This window comes from Leucopleurus acutus (genome assembly GCF_964270905.1).
Source record: "Leucopleurus acutus genome assembly, chromosome: X".
Classification (NCBI taxonomy): Eukaryota; Metazoa; Chordata; class Mammalia; order Artiodactyla; family Delphinidae; genus Leucopleurus; species Leucopleurus acutus.
Window position 1 is genome coordinate 128,246,613 of NC_139148.1, and position 17,964 is coordinate 128,264,576.

At 42.3% G+C, this 17,964-nt stretch overlaps 1 protein-coding gene across 1 annotated transcript in view; it reads right to left on the minus strand.

The window, feature by feature from the left end:
- CD99L2 (CD99 molecule like 2) overlaps nt 1-17,964 on the minus strand; it is a 109,493-nt gene that overhangs the window by 55,924 nt on the left and 35,605 nt on the right. The window lies entirely within an intron of this gene.

The following is a 17,964-nucleotide window of genomic DNA, read 5'->3' on the forward strand; positions in this document are numbered from 1 at the left end:
GCATCGTGTTTGGGACTGATTCTGAAATTATTCAGAAGAAAGGTATTTGGAGATACATATACACACCAGAGCAAATGTGGTAAAACTGGGAAATCTAGGTGAATAGTAAATGGGAATTCCTTGTATTAGATATTACTGGAACAACTGGTGAAACTTGAATGAAGTCTTAGGATTAGGTAGTATTAACGGATCAATGTTAATTTTCTGATTCAGATGGTTACATTGATGATATACAAAAGGATGTCTGTAGGAAATGGACTCTGAAGTATGCTGTGGGAGAAGGGATGATAGGGCATGGTAACATATTCTTAAACTATTGGGGGGAAAAAAGTTCCGTGTACTGTACCTGCAAGTTTCCTGCAGGTCTGTAACTGTTTAAACATTTAAAGAATTAAAATAATTTAAATACGCATATTTCTTATTCCAACAATTGTACTTCCAGGTACGTGTTACAGAAAAATACTTATACATGTGCCCAAAGAGTTACGTACAGGATGTTCACAGCAGTACTGCTTACAACAGCAAAAAGAAATGGAAACAGACCAAGTGTTCAAAGAAGAATAGTTGAATTAAATATGGTAAATATGGTTCTTCAATACAATAAAATGTCCTGTAGTTGTTTAAAAGAATGGGATACTCTCAGTAAACTAGGACTAGAAGGCAATTTCTTCAACTTGACAATGAGTATCTACAAAAAATCTACAGCTAACATGATATTTAAGGGTGAGAAACCAAAGCTTTAGAAGATCGGGATCAAGGCAATGATGTCCCTTCTCACCACTGCTTTTCAACATCATACTGGCAGTCCCAGCTACTTCAGTAAGAAAAGGGAAAAAAAGGTATAAAGATTGGGAAGGAAGAAATAAAACTGTCTTTGTTTGCAGAGGACATGATCATAGAAAATAATCCAACCCCCCAAAAAACAACCCAAAACAAAAAACTCCTGGAACTAATAAGTAACTACAGCAAGGGTGCAGGATATAAGGTTAATACAAAAGTCAATGAATTTCCTATGTACCAGCAATGAACAAATGGAATTTGAAATAAAAACACAACACCATTTACATTAGTGCCCCCCCAATAAACGCCTGATATAAATCTAACAAAATTTGCACAAGATCTATATAAAGAAAACTGCAGAACTCTGATGAAAGAAATCAGAAGAGAACTAAATAAATGGAGAGATATTCCATGGATAGGAAGACTCAATACTGTCAAGATTGCAGTTCTTCCTAATTTGATTTATAGATTCAGTGCAATCACAATCAAAATGTCAGCAAATGATCTTGTGATTGACAAATTGATCAAGTTTATATGGAGAGGAAAAAAAGACAGAATAGCCAATACAATACTGAATGAAAAGAACTGACAACTACACAACCTCAAGACTTCCTATAAAGTTATAGTAATCAAGATAGTGTGGTATTAGCAACAGACAGATCAATGAAACAGAATACAGAGCCCAGAAATAGACCAACATAAATACAGTCAACTGATCTTTGACAAAGGAGCAAAGGCAATACAATGGAGAAAAGATAGTCTTTTCAACAAATGGTGCTAGAACAACTGGACAACCACATGGTGAAAAAATCTAGACACAGACCTTACACCCTTCACAAACATTAACTCAAAATGGATCATAGTACATTGTCTTTTTGTTTTGTTGATAAAAGCTTTTGCACAGCAAAGGGAACTGAGTTGAATTAGGTTCCATTTATTTTTGCTTTTATTTCCTTTACTTTAGTAGACGGATCCAAAAAAATATTCCTGCGATTTATGAGAAGGAGTGTTCTGCCTATGTTTTCCTCTAGGAGTTTTACAGTATGTGGTCTTCCATTTAGGTCTTAAATCCATTTTGAGTTTATTTTTCTATATAGCATTAGAGAATGTTCTAATTTTATTCTTTTACATGCAGATGTCCAGTTTTCCCAGCACCACTTATTGAAGAGACTGTCTTTTCTTCATCATATATTCATGTTTCCTTTGCCATAGATTAATTGACCATAAGTGTATGGGTTTATTTCTGGATTCTCTATTCTCTTCCATTGATCTCTGTGTCTGCTTTTCTGCCAGCATCATACTGTTTTGATTACTGTAGCTTTGTAGTATAGTCTGAGGTCAGGAAGCATGATTCCTCCAGCTCTGTTCTTCTTTCTCAAGATTGTTTTGGCTACCTGGGGTCTTTTGTGTTTCCATACAAATTTTAAAATTATTTGTTCTAGTTCTGTGAAAAATGCCATTGGTATTTTGATAGGGATTGCACTGAACTGGTAGACTGCCTTGGGTAGTATCATCATTTTAATAATACTGTTAAACAGAATACTGATACCCAGAACACAGTGTATCTTTCCATCTCTTTGTGTAGTCTTCAATTTCTTGCATCAGTGTCAAAATGGATCACAGACCTAAATATAAAACACAAAGTGATAAAACTCCTAGAAGATTAACACAGCAGAAAATATAGATGACTTGGGTTTGGTGATGACTTGTTAGATACAACCAAAGGCACGATCCATGAAAGGAAAAATTGATATGTGGATTTCATTTAAATTAAAAAATTCTGCTCTGCAAAAGACACTGCCAAAAAATGAAAAGACAAGCCACAGACTGGGAGAAAATATTTACCAAAGGCACATCTAATAAAGGACTGTTATCCAAAATATACAAAGAACATTTAAAACTTAACAGTAAGAAAACAAAGAACCCCATTAAAAATGGGCCACATCCCAAGGGTCCCTGGTGACTAGTCTTCTCCTGCAGACCTGGGATCCAGGCCCAGCCATATGAAAAGATGTTTTCCAAAGAAGATATACAAATGGCCAACAGGTATATGAAAAGATGCTCAACAACACTAATCATCAGGGAAATGCATATTGAAACCACAATGAGTTATCACCTCACACCTGTCAGAATGGCTAGAGTGAACAAAACAAGAGCTAAGTGTTGGTGAGGATGTGGAGGAAAAGGAATCCTTATGCATCACTGGTGGGAGGTAAATTGGTTCAGCCACTATGGAAAACAGTGGGTCTTCAAGAAATGAAAAAGAGAATTATGATCCAGCAAATCCCACTTCTGGGTATATAGCCAAAGGAAATGAAATCACTATCTCAAAGAGATATCTGCACCCCCCACACCATGCTCATTGCAGCATTATTCACAATAGCCAAGACATGGAAACTACCATTGACAGATGAATGGATAAAGAAAATGTGGTCTATACAAACCATAGAATCTTATTTGCCATTGAAAAGAAGGAGATTCTGCCTTTTCAACAACATGGATATATCTAAGAGGGTATTATGCTAAGTGAAATAAGTCAGACAGAGAAAGACAAATACTGTATGATCTCACCTGCATGTGGAGTCTAAAAAAGCCAAACTCATAGAAACAGAGTAGAATGGTGGTTGCCAGGGGCTGCAGGGGTGGGGGAAATGGGGAGATGTTGGTCATAGGGTATAAACTTCCAGTTAATGATGAATCAGTTCTAGGGATCTAATATAGTATTATTAGACAATAATATAGGTGACAATAGTTAGCAATTTTCAGGTATATAATACACTATTGCTAAGAGGGTAGATCTTAAATGTTCTCACCAGACACACACACAAAATGGTAATTAGGTGAGGAGCTGTTAACTAATGTTATCATGGTAATCATTTCACAATATATACATGTACTAAATCATCACATTGTCAATTATATGTCAAAATGCTGGGGAAAAAAGAGATAAAGAAAAAATAAAGATATGAACCATGTGAGTCAGAGTTGGTGTATGTCTTGTTGGAATGTTTCTCTAAAACTATACACATAAACAAAAGCTGACCAAGAAAAAAACAACGGGCCAAAGACCTTAACATACACATCACCAAAGAAGATAGACAGATGGCAAATAAGCATATGAAAACATGTTACACATCCTATCATTAGGGAAAATCGAATTAAAACATCCAAATGGCCAAAAGTCCAGAACGCAGACAACAGCAAGCACTGATAAGGATGTGGAGCAAAAGGAAATCACATTACTGCTAGGAATGCAAAATGGTACAGTCACTTTGGAAGACAGTTTGGTGGTTTCTAACAAAACATACATACCATATGATCCAGCAATTCTGCTCCTTCGTGTTTACCCAAAGGAGTTAAAAACTTATGTCCAAACAAAAACTTACACAAGGATGTTTATAATTTCTTCATTCATAATTGCCAACGCTTGGAAGCAACCAAGACGTCCTTCAGTAAGTGAGTGGATAAATAAACTGTGTGACATCCAAGACAATGGAATATTATTCAGTGCTAAAAGTAAATAAGAAATCAAGCCATGAAAAGATGCAGAGGAACCTTCAATGCCCATACTCAGTGAAAGAAACCAATTGTAAAGTAACACAGTGTATGATTCCAACTATCTGACATTCTAGAAAAACATTAAGACAGTAAAAGGATCAGTGGTTGCCACGGGCTGTATGGGGTGGAATGACTAGGTGGAGCACAGAGGATTTTTAGGGCAGTGAAAATACTCTGTATGATACTCTGATGGTGGATGCACGTCATTAAACCTTTGTCTAAACCCACAGAACGTACACCACCAAAAGTGAACCGTAATGTAAACTATGGACTTTGGGTGATAATAATATTGTCAATATAGGTTAATCAGTTGTAACGAAGGTAGCATTCTTGTGCGGGGGTGGGTGTTGGTAATGAGGGAGGCTGCGCATGTGTGGGGGCAGGAGGTATATGAGAAAGCTCTATACCTTCTGCTCAACATTGCTGTGAACCTAAAACTGATATTAAAAAGTTAAGTCTATTTTGAACAAAAGAATGGCATAAGCCTATATACTGACATGGGAGAAAGCTCCAAGATACAGTATTAAATAAAGAAAGCAAAGTGCAGAGAAGTATTTTTCCATGAGTGTGTATCTACATTTATAGCTGTAAAAATCTTCTGGAAGGGAGCTTACACACAGTAATTGGTAACAATGATTATGTTTAGGGAATGAGAAAAGTGGTCAGGGAGGAGCACTGTACTATTAATTAAAACCCTTCTTTTTGTTTTTAATCATGTATAAGTATTTATATTATTATTATAAATAATTTTTAAAGTTCTGTATCAACCCCTCCAAAATCATAAGCCAATCATCCTATAAAACTCTATCCCTACTTTTTCACCCAAGAAGTGAGAGAGTAGGTTCTTCCAAATAACACCTTGTACAAGTAATAATGTTTTTAGCCTCAGCCATTCCCCTACTGTTTGCTGATATGTCCTGCTATATGTCATTAAGAGTTAAGAGCAATACAACACACATTTTTCCAAAGAAGACATGCAGATAGCCAGTGGGCACATAAAAAGACACTCCACATCGTTAATCACAGGAAAATGCAAATTAAATCCACGATGAGATCCCCTCACACCGGTCAGAATGGCCATCATCAAAAAATCTAGAAACAGGGCTTCCCTAGTGACGCAGTGGTTGAGAGTCCGCCTGCCGATGCAGGGGACACGGGTTCATGCCCCGGTTCGGGAGGATCCCACGTGCCATGGAGCGGCTGGGCCCGTGAGCCATGGCCGCTGAGCCTGCGCGTCCGGAGCCTGTGCTCCGCAACGGGAGAGGCCACAACAGTGAGAGGCCCGCGTACCGCAAAAAAAAAAAAAAAAATCTAGAAACAATAAATGCTGGAGAGGGTGTGGAGAAAAGGGAACCCTCCTACACTGTTGGTGGGAATGTAAATTGATGCAGCCACTGTGGAAAACAGAATGGAGGTGTCTTAAAAAACTAAAAATAGAGCTACCATATGACCCAGCAATTCGACTCCTGGGTACATATCCCCCCAAAATGAAAACACTAATTCAAAAAGATACAGGCACCCCCCAATGTTCATAGCAGCATTATTTATAGTTGCCAAGATATGGAAGCAACCTAAGTGTCCATCAACAGATGAACGGATAAAGAAGATAGAAGATGTGGTGTACACACACACACGCACACACACACACAATGGAATACTACTCAGCCATAAAAAAGAACGACATTGTGCCATTTGCAACAACATGGAAGGACTTGGAGGGTATTATGCTAACTGAAATAAGTCAGACAGAGAAAGACAAATACCGTATGATACCACTTATATGTAGAATCTAAAAAATACAACAAACTAGTGAATATAACAAAAAAGAAATAGACTCATAGATATAGAGAACAAAATCCTGGTTACCAGTGGGGGAAAAAGGAAACGGGAGGGGCCGGATGGGGTAGGGGATTAAGAGGTACGAACTAGTATGCATAAAATAAATAAGCTACAAGGATATATTGTACAACACCAAGAATAGAGCCAATATTTCGTAGTACCTATAAAAGGAATATAACATTTAAAAATTGTGAATTACTATGTTACACACCTGAAACTTATAATGTTGTACATCAACTATACCTCAATTTAAAAAAAGAGCAATAACACAATTTTGAAATATTTATTAATCCCTCGTTGACCTTGGATCCAATGGACCCAAACCATCTGTGGACAAAACCATTCAAAATCTCAATCTACATCCTGAGCTATTAAGACTTCAGAGTCTATAACCAAACACAGCTGCTAAAATCAAGATGGGAACAAATATTCTCATGAGAGATACCACACCTCAAATGGTCTAAAATAGGGTTGTATTATGGTGATCATTTTGTAAAGTACAGAAATATCAAATTGCTGTGTTGTGCACCTGGAACTAACAGAGTTGTAGGTCAGTTATACTTCAATAAAAAAATAAAACTGTACCAGGGAGATAGCTTCATATCAGAAAAGAAGAAATAAAAAAGGGTTGTAGCCCACAGCTCTTCTATGTAACCTATAACGCAACGACTCAGGTTGGGTACAGGCAGACAGGAATCCTGTGCATTAGGGACACTGCTTCGCCCTCTGGCACGAGGCGCACCCTAGAAAGCAGCTGACTCATCGTAGGCTCAATTTACAAGGCCCCAATCACTGTACCTGGGAGGCCAGCGTTCCGGCGTCCAGCAGAAGTTATCTCGTTCCACTGCAGAGGGCTACAAATTTCTTCTAATGGAAAAAGCAGGTAGTGAGCTGGTTACACCTATCTGAAAACATACGGCAGAACTTTGGAAACCGTACCCATGGGCTTGTGTGTGTCCTTGAGAAGATACATCTAATAAGGAAAGTGCCGATTCTATCCACAGATGCCCCGACAGGCTGAGTCTGTCCTGAAGTGGACTGTGCCCCTTTGGGAGGGAACACAAACTTGACCTTATATTACAACCTGACCCACCGTGCCTGGGTGACTGGTGTCTGAAGCTAAGGGCACATTTAATGAGGGCTATAAAACCAGGCACAGCAGGCCCTTGTTAGAGGTTTCTGCCACGGAGTGGCTGAGACCCAGCACCTGCCCAAGCCTTGACTGAAACATCTGATCCACGAGAGAGCCCATCTGATGTGCCCCTTAAGTACCTTTCATGTGGATTTGATCACTCCTTCCCTCCCTCTCTCCCCTGTCGTCCTCCCACCCTTCTACCGAGCTTATCCTGAAAGCACACCCCCCCTCCCCGTCAGGTGTTATGTTCATCCTCTCTAGACCTGCCCTGTCCAACATGGTGGCTCCTAGCCACATGCTGCTATTTAAATTAATTACAATTCAATAAAACTTTTAAAAATTGAGTTCCTTAGTCACACTAGCCACCTTCCGATGCTTAACAGCCACGAGTGGCTGCTGGCGACTGTGTTGGACAGGCCGACAGAGAACCACCCACCATCGCCGCTCTAGACGGTGAGCTGCTGGAAGCGGGGACGAGGCCTGCCAGCGAGAAGGCCCTCCCTCAAGGTGTGTTTGCCGTGATCATCCAAACTCTGTCCCCGTGCTGTGAGAGTGCTACTAGTAGATCGTACCTGATATTACTTTGTAACAGATCCATTTGGGTTTCATGCCAAGAGCAAACTCATCTCTACAGAGGGACAGTCTGCTCCCTGCTGCTGGATTCAGAATTGCAGGGGCAGCCGGGATCTCTGCTTACTGAAGATTTCAGAGGCAAAGTCGCAACCCAGCCAGGGAGACGGGTGCCTCTCAAGTGCCCAGTCACATCCATCACCCTGCTCTCTAAGGATAGTTTCTTTTCCACATTTTTCTTTTGTACGTATAAGCAGTTTTCAATTTTGGGGGAATGGGTCCGGTACAAATCCTAAATGAATAAATATTCACCCAAACTGCTTTGGTTCTCAAATTTTCAAATCTTGTCCCTTTTCTGTGACTGAATAAGAAGCCAAGGGAGAGAGTGGCATGGACATATAGACACTACCAAAGTGGGAAGCAGCCGCATAGCACAGGGAGATCAGCTCGGTGCCTTGTGACCACCTAGAGGGGTGGGATAGGGAGGGTGGGAGGGAGGGAGATGCAAGAGGGAAGAGATATGGGAACATGTGTATATGTATAACTGATTCACTTTGTTATAAAGCAGAAACTAACACACCATTGTAAAGCAATTATACTCCAATAAAGATGTTAAAAAAAAAAAGAACCCAAGGGACATCTGAGACTAGTAAATTGTAGATGCCTCATCTTTGGATTTCCCATTTGTCTGTCCGAGTGAAGCTTCCATAAATACTGAAACTACATTTAAGTTTGTCCGAGAAACCCAGGACAACACCCACCTGCCGGCATCGGGGCTAATGCCTGCATCTACGCCACAACTGCAAAGGAATGGAGTTATCTATCCAAGAGGAAAATGACTCAGTCACCAGCGAGGCTGTTAACACGTACAGAGAAGATCCGCACCAGAAGACGGGCCCAAATGAAATTCACGCTGGAGGGGTCAAATCATAACCCAGTAAATAGAACCGCAGCACAAGCCCCTTGATCGTCTGAGTTCGGGGAATACGACTGAAATCAGCCCCGGGAAGACTGAACCTACTGACGTAGGGGTGGGGGGACAGCTTGATTGAACCTGAAATGAACCATGGAATAAGGATGTTCTACTTTAATATGATAAAGACCTCGGCTGACACGGCTGCTTGTAAAGCCTTGCGTTTCCCCAGCCCTCTGGCCGCGGACCATGGGCCGCGAGTAATAAAAAGAAACAACCTCCCACCCCTCTGCTGCAGGGGCTCCCCGCCGACCACGGACATGCTCCTGAAAACTGCCTGTGGGGAACCTCCACAACAAAGTCATAGGCACGCACGGCCAATTTTACAAGCGTCTCTTTGAACACACTTTCTCTGTCTCCCGCCTCGTGCTAGAGAGGGTGGGAGCAAACTGAAAACGCTGTTAGGCTCGTCCCTGATTTCCCCGAATTTCTGCACCGTTTTAACTCTTGTAGCCTCAACCTAGATTCAAACGCATGTGTCTTGATAAATGTATGCTTTTACACCTCCAAGCATGCTGAGTAATTAACATCCTCTGGGTTAGCTAGATGCTGCAGCCTTGCAAGGGAACATGAAAATGGCTTTCCTCTGATTCCGATTACTAAACGGATTTAGCTACTGCCACCTGAGCTCCCACCAGTTTCATGAATAAATTTAAAGCACTCCAGGAGAGGACAATAACAACGCAAAGGCAGCAGTTCACCACAAGGCAGGGATCAGCATTTCAGTCCCAAACAGCCACCACCGTCAACACATCTGCAGTGTCCAACCCAGGCAGCTGGCTGCCCGCATTCACAGGGCACACCTCTCGCCAGGCACTTGTTATGGAAAAGGGAACTTGGTAATGCAGGGAAGGACGTAGACGCGGGCGACATGGCTAAAAGTCTTCGTACATATTTCCAGGAAGCATCTAAGTGTCCTACATACGTGGCACGTAGCTTGATTTTCAATATCGGGGGAGGATTTTTGTTTGTTTGTTTTACAAATTGCGTAAGTCACTTTGCTGACTGAAAGGACAGTTTCAAAAACAATAATTAAGAAAAAAGAAAGGACAGTTTCTTCCTTTCCACAAAGAAAGGTACATGCCTATGATGGCTGCTCAGAGGAAATTCCAAAGGTTCTTGGAAAGCCTGCAAGGATAACCTTTTCCACAGAAGTCGGAGCTGACAGCTAGGGGACTCCCCACCTAAAGGAAACTGCACTGGATACCAGGGGCTGGGGGAAAGAGGACTGATTGCTAATAAGTATGGGGTTTCCTTCTGGGATGATGGGAATATTCTAGAGGTAGATAGTAGTGATGGTTGCGCAACCTAGTGAATATACTACAAACCACTGAACTGTAGACTTTCAGTTGGTGAATTTTATGTTATGCAAATTACATCTCAATTTAAAAATGCAGTAGCTGTCGCCAGGTATCGTCCCCAGCATTCAGCTCTGCAAGGGGGGTACCCTGGGACCTTAGAGATCAGGGTGGGGAGCTGAGGACCACAGCAGTTAATCATTCAGCAGCAGAAACAGAAATGGTCCTGGAGCCAGCAGATACGATGTCTCGTCACAGCTCTGCCACTCACTGACTGGGGTCCTGCAGTGTTCACTTGACCTCGTAGAAGGAACCTGCTTCCTGTACGTAAGCTGAAGCTACTACATCTGGTTGCTCAACCCCCAAAGCAATAAGGTGGATGGCATGATGGAAACAAAGCCACCATGGACAAATAAATAAAGTGCCAAGATGATGTACCAGGAGGCTAGGGGTCTCAGGATAGCCCTATGAACGACAAGAAGCGCACTGCTCCTGAGGTCACAGTTTCTGAGAAGCAATGCGAGATACTAAGTGCCTTGCCAAAAGCAACCCTGCTGGTGTCCATTCAAAAACTGGAGCCTAAGGCTTCCCGACTCTGGTCCAAGGCCATTTCAAGACAACGCATGAGGATATCAGCGCTGATGACCAGCTTTGGAGTTAAAGAGCCTGGGGTCAGGTCCCTTTCTGCCACTCACCAGCAGAGACACCTTGCACAAGAGCCTCGACAGCTCTGTGCCTCAGTTTCCTCATCTGTAAAATGGAGATAAGAGATTCTACTGCAGTGGGTTGAGGCGAGGAATACATTGGTCATTATATATAAAGTGATTAGCCCACTATCTGACACATAAGAGTCTCTCAATTATCAGCTACTATTATATTTGGTACTAAGTAAAGTAGAATCGCCTGGTAGATCTACAAGTAGAAGGCCTTCAAAAAATATGTATGAGTAAATAGCTTACAGGAGAGTATTAAAATGTTCAAAAGCTTAATAGATGCAGACAGAACAAAGTCACATTCTGATCTGAACTTACCCAGTGTCTGATGAACCTCTAGATTCTACCGATGTGATATAAGCCTGGGAAACTGAGGCACAAGAACGTCACAAGGCCATCCCGAAACACTTCTGAGCCACAGGCTCTTGACTAATAATCACCAATGCGCATGGCATTTCCTTCCCCTTTAGCCAACATAAACATAAACACACGCGGATATTGGTGTAATTAAAATTTTTTTTTAATCCTGTGTAATTCCTTAAGTGAGGAAGCTGTCTCTGGTTGAGGTTGCATAGATGGAAATTTCCCAATCAGAGCCAGGCAGCGCTGAACAAGACCTCAGGGATCGTCTAGTCCAGCCCACTCATTTCGGAGATAAACAGAACCCATTAAAAGGTTGATAGAGTTGAGGGGGTGGGTTGTTTCAAGTTGGTTAAACAAAAAGGGGAGAATCTCACTATAATACAGCTCATTACACAGTACACATATGTTCTGATGAAGCCCGGCTTGCATCATGGGCCCTCAAAGAGCCCGCCTGGACCGAGAGCCTGACCTACCCAGTCCACTTCAAGGGAGAAGCCAAGCAATCGTGTCATGAGGTACGGCGCTAAGCTAGGGGCTTCCCCGTCCACGCTCATGCGTAGGATCGGCAGGAGAATCTGAGTCTACGCCTAAGAGGCCCATCAGGATTTCTGCCTTACCTCCTGGCCAGGCCAGCGCAAAGGGAGAGAGGCGCTGCCAGCCCAAGGCGGCTCCCGTACATCCACAGCCCAGATCTTTCTCCCGAAATCCAATCCTGCAGGTCACGCCACCCGGGGGAGATTTCCACAGCTCCAAAGCAACGTGCCCAAACTGGCCTCTGTCTTCCCTTGTCTTCCCAGCCTGGCTTCCCCCTTTTGCACAGAAGAGCTCAAGCGAACGCATCACCACCTACCTAGGCACCGAGTCGGAAGCATGGCCATTATTCTTTTTTTTTTAGAATTTTATTTATTCTTTTATACAGCAGGTTATTAGTTATCCATTTTATACATATTAGTGTATATATATTCTTGACTCTTCCTTCCTCACTGATGATTCACCCAAGACCAAATTTTATCTATTTTACCACCAAATATTTCTCATACCCATTCCGTCACCTCCGCTTTTGTGGTCACTCCCTTAACTTCTCACCTCAATTATCACAACAGACCTCTAAGTGCCCTCCTTAGCTTGAGCCTTCTGTTCTGCTGCCAGAAAAATACGCTACATCAAAAGATCTAGTTGGGTAACCCTTGTTACTCAAAAATTACCAATTTCTCTCCATTCTTGCCTAAAGAACAAGTCCAAACTCCTTGCATATCATTCAAAACCCAACCATTCTCTGTACTTTTCTACCTCCCCGCCCACTGCTCTCTTTTCCCAAACCCCCTTCTCTTCCTATAGATGCCGTCGGCATCCTCAGAGGTGCCCATCCCATGGAGCCCATTGATGCCCGCCCCCTTTACCAAGTAAAACTTGTCACATGGGTCATCCATCTTTTACTCTAACTGTATCAGATACATCTGGGCCTGTCACCCTCACGTTTGACCGTAAACTCTCTGAAGACAGGCGAATATAGCACAAGGACTTGTCCTATAATATCACTCAGTACACTGCCCCAAATTAACTCCTACTCTCCTAGCAGATGCTTAGATTGAAAACCCAAGACCATCTACGTTCAGGGAACCAACTTATTCTTTAAATTAGTGAACAGACAGATCTTCTGCCAAGGAAACCCATAGTTTCTCCTGTAAGCACTGAAGTTTTGATAAATAACTTTATAACAAGCTGGTGTCTGCAACTTAGGAAGACAATGAACGTATAGGCCTCAAACTTCCATTTTTTGGGGGGTGTGTTTCTTTAAACGTTATCTACCCCTTCTTGGTTGCTGAAAACATTATTATTAACGTTCAACAATTTAAAACATTTATTCAGATTTCTTGTTTTAAATGATGATATTTGACAGGATCCTGGGAACACTTTTGAACTGCAGGCTCGGCTTATCTTTTGTCAAACCTCAATTCGGAAATGCTTCCTTACTAATGCATCTGTTCCTGATAATAAGTCTTTGAATCAAACGGCAACCTTTTGGATCAGTCAGAAAACAGAAGTCACTTTCAGGGAAAATACTCCCCTGATTAGTGGCCTAAAAGATGTGAAAACTTTTCTTACCAAAGAGTCCTCTATGCCATAGGGCTAGTGAGAAGAAAAGAGAACAAGGTCCATGAAGAGAAATGTGTAGATTATTTGCTCATTTTTCAATCGCGTTGTATTTTCTTGTTGACTTATAAGAGTTCTTTTATATAAATCTGGATACAAGTCTCTTACCAAATGCGTGATTTGCAGAAGCTATCTCCCATTGTGTGGGTTGTCTTTTCACTTTTTCGATGGTTCCTGGTGAAGCACAAACGCTTTTTATTTTGAAGTCCAATTCATCTGTTTTCTTTCACCGCATGTGCTTTTGTGCCATATCTACAAAGGCCTTGCCTAACCAAGGTAATGAAGATTTACTCTTATATTTTCTTCTAAGAGTTTTATAGTTTTAGTTGTTACATTTAGACCTATGATCCATTTTGAGTTAATTTTGTGTATGGTGTGAGGTAGAGGTCTAACTTCACTTTTTTTTTTTTTTTTTGGCATATGGAAATCCAGTTGCCCCTGAACCATTTATTGAAAAGATTCTTTCTCCCACTGAATTGTCTTGGCACTTCTGTCAAAGTCCTACTGATCGTACATTTGAGGGTTTATATTCCAACTCTCAATTCTATTCCATTGACCTCTATGGCTATTCTTGTGCCAGTACCATCCAGTCTTGAATTCTGCTGTGTTGTAATAAGTTTCGAAATCAGTAAGTGTGAATCCACCAACTTCATTCTTGCCTTTCAAGACTGTTTAGCTATTCTGGGCCCCTTGAATTTCCATAGGAATTTTACGATCTATTTGTCATTTTCTGCAAAAGAGGCAGCTGGGATTTTGACTGGGATTGCCTTGAATCTGTAAATCAACTTGGGAAGTATTGTCCCGTCTATTTTTAAACATGCTCAAATCTCTCTTTGGACTGTACATCCCTAGCCCGATGCTGCCTTCTCTCTCCTCCTGTTTATAACCAAACTTATAAAATGGCTGTTTATACTCGATGCTTCCAACCCCTTCCCCTTTCGATCACTCCTCAATGTCTCACAGCCACCTCACACTCAGCAGGTGCGAAACCAAACGCCTGCCCTTGCCCCTCCGACCTAGATCCCTTTCTGGGTTCACCTGTTTCACTGAATGGTACAGCTACACGCTCCACTGTCCATGCCAGAAACCTGCACATCATCCTGGACAGCTTCCTTCTCATGTTCCACAGCCACACCATGAAGCACGGTCAATTCTACCGCATGCCCTCGGCCACCTGCATCCACCTCTCCACATCTCCGCAGCAGCCATCATCTGTTACCTAGACAACCACAAGAGCCACCTACCTGGTCCTCCCTGGTCTGCTCCCCCATCCCAACCCATTCTCCGCACAGCAGCCAGGAAGACCTTTTTTATTTTTTTAAACAAACATCACAGCACATCATTTCCTTGATCAAAACTCTCCAAGACCTCCTCACTACAAGGAGTATACACTCCACATGACTGATTACAGCCTGCAAGGCCCAGCCCGATGTGGCCCCTGCCTAACTCTCTCTGTAAGCCTCTCTTGTACTATGCCTCTCACTGTTATGTAATTTTTGTTACTTGTTTCCAAGTAAGGTATGTCCATTGTGCAAACATTAGAAAATGTAGAAAAGAAATAAAATACAAGCAAGTGATTATAACACAGATGAATCGTGAGGACATTATGCTAAGTGAAAGAAGCCAATCACAAAAGGACGGATACTGTATGATTCCACTTACACGAGGTACTTGAGTCAGATTCATACAGACAGAAAGTAAAATGATGGTTGCCAGGGGCTGGGGTGGGGAGGGGGAGCTGTTGTTTAATGGGAACAACATTAGTTGTTAGTTTTACAAGGTGAAAAAGCTCTGGAGACTGCACAACAACGTGAACATGCTTAATACCACTGAGCTGTACCCTCAGAAGTGATTACGATGGGAACTTCAGGTTATATGGGTTTTTTTTTTACCATGCTTAAAAATAAAGAAATAACAGCAAGTGATGGTTTCTTAAAAAGAAACTTCACAAAGACAAAGACAACCACCTCGGGCACATTAACTTTGGGCGGAATCTGTAATGTCGTCTAATCAACCGTCCCTGAAAATGCAGCAAACTCATCTCCCTGTATAACTCGGAGGTTCTCAGCCAGGAGGGACAGGCTGACTAAGTTTAGGAACCGCTTCCCTCCCGGAATCACCTGGGTTGGGAGACCAGGCAGGTGCTTTTGGAGGTCATTCGTTGGAAGAGTCAGGCTGTTGGAAACTTCTTTTTGTGTTCACACCAAAACTGGCCCTGATCCCTGGCATTATAAAGAATAAGCCCATCCCCTGTTGCCCATGACAGTCCTTCAGACATCTGAATCCTGCTATACTCCTCACTTCTTCCTCAACACCTTCCCCCTTTGACGTGTATGACTTTTCTCCATGAACCTGTCCACGTGCATCATATTTGCAGGAAATGGCTTGCTCTAATTCTTTCCCTGATATACCCAACGGCAGATTGCCGCTTCTATCAACAGCCCTTGGCACTTGTGTGGTGCTCTGTAAAAACTGACTCAGCAATCCGAGGAGCAGCGTCAAAACACAGAACGAGTCAGCCTGTGGGTATAAATACATCCCGCCCCGTAACCTCCCGTGGGGCGAGCTTACCACTGGAGCAGCCGATCAATCTGGCTCACCCTTCAACACAAATCCTCAGGAGTGAGGGTCCCCACCCCCACGGCTGCCATTTTCCACATCGGTGGAAAAAGAGAGATTGCCGTCCTGGGTTACGCAGCAACTCCAAAGAACTTATCCAAGCCAGTTCTACGGGGAAGTATAAGTCAAATAAGTGGATGAATACTATGCAAAATAAAACCACAGCTGTTCAGCTGACCTTTCCCGTTTTTCCCACTCCGTGTTTGTGCCTCAGCACGCAAGCTGGTGGTGGGTGCCAGGAATAGAGACGTGCACCACGGAGCAGAATCCAACTTATCCACTTTCTAAGCTCCTTTCCAGCCCAAGTGCGTCCCTGGAAACATGAACCACCCAGGCTCAGCAGCAGGCATGCTCACCTTTAAGAACCTCAGCGACTTAGACTATGTTTGCTCCCCAACTGCACCTGACATGGATCGTCCACGGTTAGAAACGTACTCTCCATCTCCAACCAGTACAGGCAAGCAACCAGCAGACATCAGACATCTATGTAGCAACCAATGTTGCAACACAGTGCTACTGGTTGAGCTGTCTTGGCAGCTCTGTCAAACAAAGGGACAGATTCAGCAAGTTGAATTCTAACTTTGTTCACGGCCATGTTCTCCACAGAAAGGGGGTCTGGAAGGTCTGAGGCGAGGCCGGGCGTGGCACAGGTCCACTGGGTACTCAGCACATTTTTCACATGAGGTCACCTAGCCTGTGTATATTTATATATTTATATATTTATATAATATAAATACTATATATATAAATATTTTATATATATATATATATATATTTAGTAACACCAAACCTTCAAAAAGGAGACTTGCCTCATTTGAAGGAGGAAAAGGAATGAATGATATACACACCAACATGGATAAATTTCAGGATAATCATGCTAAGTGACAGAAGCCAGACCAAAAAGAAAGAGTAAGTGCTGTATGACCCCATTTCTATAAAATGCTAGGAAATGGAAACGTGTGGTGACAGCAGGCAATACTTGGGGATGGGGATAAGGGCAGAGAAGGATTGACTACGGGTACAGGAAACTTCTGGAGCTGATGCAGACAGTCATGATCTCAATTGTACTGATGGTTTCACAGGTGTATACATATGCCAGAACTGATCAAACTGTACACTTTAAATGTGAAAAACAATGAGATATACATCCCTTGTGAGGAAAAATGTATATGCCTAAGTCCTCGCAATAAGCCTCTCTTATGAACCTCTTCTTCTAGGTTTTTTCATTTCTTGTTTTCATAAAGTCTGGAATAATATATACCAAAATGTTAACTGTAGTTATCCACAGGTGATGCCTATTTTCTGAGAGTCTATTAATTCTACATTCAAAAACAAAACTATTTTTTTAAAAGCCATGTAACATAATGCAAAGTTAATGTTATAACAACCAATACCCTTTGTGGCAGGCAGGACCCCTCAAGGATGTCCACATCCTAACCCCTGGAACATGTATATGTCACCTTATATGGCAAAAGGGATGAAGGATACTGAGATGAGGAGATTATCCTGGAGTATCTGGGTTGGCCCAAGGTAATCACACAGGCCCCTATAAGTAAAAAGAGGGATGAGGGAGGGTCAAAGTCAATGTGATGGGAGGAAGGAGGCCATGAGAGAAGGAATGCAAGTGACCTCCAGATGCTGGAAAAGCCAAAGAAACAGATTCTCCCCTAGAGCTTCCAGAAAGGACACAGCCCTGTCGACACATTCATTTTAGCCCAGCAAGACCCAAGTCAGCCTTCCAACCACCAGAATGTAAGAGAATATATTTGCGCTGCTTTAAGCCCCCCAGTTGGTGGTTAAGTTGTTACAGCAGCTACAGGAGACTAACAGTCCCTTCCTTTCTTCTATGTACAGGTTTATCTCTTCTGCCAACACAACTTTGCTGAGCTTCTACTTGGTGTCAGATATCATCCTAGGCCTGGGGAAGCAAGAGCAGTACATTACCTGCCCAGAGAAGTCACC